The following is a 4,655-nucleotide window of genomic DNA, read 5'->3' on the forward strand; positions in this document are numbered from 1 at the left end:
ATCTGATAGAATATCCAGCGGTAACTTGGGCCGACATCCATAACCGGTACCAATCAAAAATTAGGGTCGAAGATGATCAGCTTGGGCCCCTTTCCGGGTCCGTTTATCCCATCAGAGCTAGTGACAGATCCAAAAGAGACATTGATCGTGAACCAAGATCAAATAGAGACCGGTATCAACCATACAATGGAGATCGAAGAGGTAATGGTCCTGGACGAAACCTTGTGAGAAGTGAAAGGAGAGGCGACCGAGGATAAAATAACAGGGGTCTCATGAACAAAAGCAGTTTTGACAGGCCAAGAGCACCAAGGTTATCAGAATACAACTTCAACATCGATGCTGCTGACATCATATCTACCATTGGACACATCAAAGACACAAACTGGCCTCGACCTTTACAGTCTGATCCTGCTCAAAGGGACCCCAACCTAATGTGTAAATATCATGGCACTCACGACCACAGAACTAAAGACTGCCAAAAAACTGAGAGAGGGAGTAGCCCAATGGTTCAATAACGAACACCTCAGAGAATTCCTAATGTGTAAATATCATGGCACTCATGGACCCACGCACCGCAACAATGAATATTTCTCAGAGTACAAATGTTTCTTGCGTTTTGACGTCCAGACTTGGTCCTCGACCCCCGAACACGATCCCGGCTTAATCCCTTGGGCTTTTACTCAGAATTCAAAGCTCCAAATCACTCAAATTCATTCCATAACATCTACATAGCTTGAAATTACTCCTACAAGGCATAAAACACACAATAGGTACCAAACACTATCAATTAAAGCTCAAACATGAATAAGTGCAGTGAATTAGAGTGCAATAAGCGACTAAAATACGTAATTATAGCCTACCATCAACACCCCACACTTAAACCATTTCTCGTCCACGAGTAATCAAACTACACTTCATATAGACATGATCTTTTTAAACAACTCTCATAACTCATCACACCAAGAATATTTAAAACAGATTAAGCACAATACCATAACATCCTAGCCTCAAAATTTGACTCAAAAGCACCACACATTATTTCTAACTCGCTCACTTACTCTAACACAGAGGTCAATGACATTAACTTTCCTTTATGAATCAAGTGCCCTCATACAACAATAGAGAGTAGTTCAATACACAATGAAATTTAAAAACAATTAGGAACTCAAGGTAGAAATAATTCACTCACTCTCAGAAACAACATTCATATGTCACAAAATATGTACCATAAGCTTGCCCGTAGTGTACTACTCTACTCATTGAGCTCATTCGGTCACAGATCAAGTAGGATTTAACTGGTTGTAATGTAGGCTGCGAGATGGGTAGGATACATTTGGATATAAGAGTGACTACACCTCCCTAAGCACTTTAATACATACAATTTACCATTCAAAACCCCACACTTATGTCAAACCATAACTCCACATTCACATCAATATACATTAACTCCCTATTTCTTTAAGCACAATTGCATCAAGAGTCACCACTATAAAGGAATATTTTGCACAACAATACAACAATTTGTTTTTTCTCTTTCAATTCAAGTGGCTCTTATTTTTGAAAACTTTGCACCTTTCTCCTTATTTCAATAATTCCACTCAAAAGCCAAACTAACCACCCCACACTTCACTTTTACAAAGTTCATAACAAATTCAAGTGCTCACGAGAGGTAAAAGTTCAAATAGATGGTCAATTCAAACAAATGGTTAGGGCTTGTAATGTAGTTGCCAAAGAAACATGATTATAGGCTCAAAAGGGTTAACTACGATACATAACAACTAGCTGGGCAAAAGCATATATTTGGCTCAACAAAGAAACACTTATATCCCTTCCAAGACTGAATAAAACTACCATTTCACTTTGCAAACACATAGGGCAAGTTCTAGACATCAAATTCAATACACAGAATAACACAAAACCTCACACACACATGACACATAACTCACTCAAGATTGGATTATCAAGACACTCTAGTCAAAGCAGGTAAGCAACGTTAAGATCATACAATTTAAGGTACTTATACAAGAGTCAAAAACTGAGCCTAAGCATCACAACTAAAGCACTTACTATTCTCAAGGCATAATACAATTAAGAGATATTGCCTTTAATTCAAATCACAGCACAAGATTTCGTACCACTAATAAAAATAAAAACTAACTACACTCGGTTCAAACAAAACCCTTGGAAAAGAACCGTGGCAAAAAGAAAAACCAAGGGGGAATTATTACACTACCTAACAAAAGAAAATCTTTTTGTCTTTTTCTTTCGACTTTAATCTCTCAAGAAACCTGTCGAATGATATCCATCGTCAGGAAAAAACAAAAAATTTCAATTTTTATGGTTTTTTTTCTCAATTATTTTATATCTATAACTACTAAAACTAACAAAACTAACACATATACATACAACATACAATATACAATATATTTCCCACCCCACACTTTAAGTTGTGGCATGTCCCCATGACACACAATTAAAAAGTATAAGGCAAAGGAAACTTCCCTGAACATCTAGTCGGGGTCTGAGTTGAAGTCGGGTTCCATTCCTCGCGCCCGAACTAATGCACACATCCATGCAAACAGCTTCTTCTCAGCCTTTTTGGGGTACACACCACACTTATCTTTCTCACTCAGTGCAGCCTTCTCTTTTAAACCCTTCACTTTCCACTCAACACTTGCATTTGGTGTTACTTTTTGTGGCCCATTTTCTACATTCATATCAAAAGTCACCATCTTCTCACCTACTCTAAGCATGAGTCCTCTTATGTATATCCAATATTGCTCTACCCGTTGCAAAGAATGGTCTTCCTAGGATGAGGGGGACCTCCTTGTTTTCCTCTATTTTCACCACTATAAAATCCATAGGAAATACGAACTTATCTACCCGAACTAATACATCTTCCATTATCCCCTCGGGTATTAAAGTCGTTTGGTCAGCTAGCTGCAAAGATATTGGCACTGACCTTATCTCTCCAATATCCTTCTCCAGTTTCCTGTAAATAGATAGAGGCATTAAGTTAATTGAGGCACTAGAATCACATAAAGACTTATCAAAATTTATAGGTCCTAATGAGCAAGGTATAGTAAAACTCCCTGGATCTCCACACTTTTGTGAGAGTTTGTTTTGTAATATAGCACTGCAATGCTCTGTGAACTTCACCACTGAGGTCTCCTCGATTTTCCTGTTCTTTGTAAGGATCTCCTTCAAGAATTTGGCGTAAGCAGGCATTTGTGAGAGCACTTCTGTGAATGGTAAGTTTACATGAACCTGTATCAGCATATCCAAAAATCTCTCAAATTGCTTGTCCAACTTTTCTCTACATAGCTTTTGAGGGAAAGGTAAAGCAGGCATATGCTCGCTCTCATCATGTTCCTCCCTTCTTGATTTTTCTTCCTTCTTCTTTTTCTTCTTAGTTTTCATCGGGACTTTCTTATTCTTGTCATTATCACTTTTCAACTGTTCCCCACTTTCTTTCAAGTATCACGTCTTTTTGGAGCAGGGTGGAATCTTTCAACATTTGCCCACTTCTCAGAGTTACAACATTCATCGTTTCTCTGGGATTCTTCTCAGTATCAGTTTGGAGAGTTCCTGGAGCCCTTTCAGATAATATTGTTGCAATTTGTCCCACTTGTCTCTCCAAGTTTCAAAAACTAGTGCACAGTTCTTTGATAGCTGCTCCGTAAGCATCCAACCTCTCAACTGTCTTGATATGTAAGGCCTTCATTATATCCTCTAGACCAGGCTGGATGGGTTGTTGAGGCTGAAATTGCTGCCTCTGCTGATTTTGGTATGCTGGAGCTCATTGTCCCTATAGTCTAGGGTTATTTTGTTGCCAAGTATTCACAGTACCTCCAAGTGAACTCCATGGGAAACCGAGGTGTTTCTGACCCATTGCATTGAAATTGAAGTTCCCCACAGCATTCACTTTCTCAGTTGAGGCTTGACACTCATTAGTAGGGTGTCCTCTTCCACATATATCACAAGTTGCGTGAGGATCATTTTGTATTGAAGCTAAGGTCATCTTTCATATTTCTTTAGTCATAGCATCAAATTGTACCTGCACAGATGTATTAGCATTAACTTGGTGAACACCAGTTGATCTTCTTCTTTTAGCACTCTTAGAGGGCTACTGATTTGCATCTTCAGATAACTTATCAAGAATTGTAACTATCTCCTCTAGAGTCTTCTTCATAAAAGGGCCCCCAACTGAATTGCTCAATGTTCTACGCGAGGCCGGTGTCAATCCTTCCCAAAAATCCTAGAGTTGCATCTAGAGTTCAATTCCGCTATGTTGACACTTTCTAACAATCTCCTTAAACCTCTCCCATGATTCATAAATAGTTTCAGTCTCTTTCTAGCAGAAGTTATGGATTTCTGTTCTAATCTTGGCCGTTTTAGCTGAGGAGAAATATTTATCAAGGAATTTTCTAGTCATCTCCTCCCAAGTTCTGATCGATCCACTGGGCAAACTCCGAAGCCACTCTTTAGCATCATCTTTAAGTGAAAAGGGGAATGCCCTTAAATACACTGCATCTTGTGACACCCCATTGTATTATAACGTGTTCATAATCTCCTCGAAATCCATTAGATGAGTGTTTGGATTTTCGTTTGGCTTCCCTCTGAAGACAGAACAATTCTGAAGGGTTTGAAGCAAC

General features: G+C 38.8%; 1 non-coding gene across 1 annotated transcript; it reads left to right on the forward strand.

Annotated features, from left to right (window-relative positions):
• Window positions 1-4,280: 4,280 nt before the first annotated feature.
• On the forward strand, window positions 4,281-4,387 carry LOC142168535 (small nucleolar RNA R71). The gene has a single exon (XR_012698390.1). It is a non-coding gene; the product is annotated as a small nucleolar RNA R71 (small nucleolar RNA).
• The last annotated feature ends 268 nt before the right edge of the window (window positions 4,388-4,655 follow it).

Source organism: Nicotiana tabacum, chromosome 13 (genome assembly GCF_000715075.1).
Source record: "Nicotiana tabacum cultivar K326 chromosome 13, ASM71507v2, whole genome shotgun sequence".
Classification (NCBI taxonomy): Eukaryota; Viridiplantae; Streptophyta; class Magnoliopsida; order Solanales; family Solanaceae; genus Nicotiana; species Nicotiana tabacum.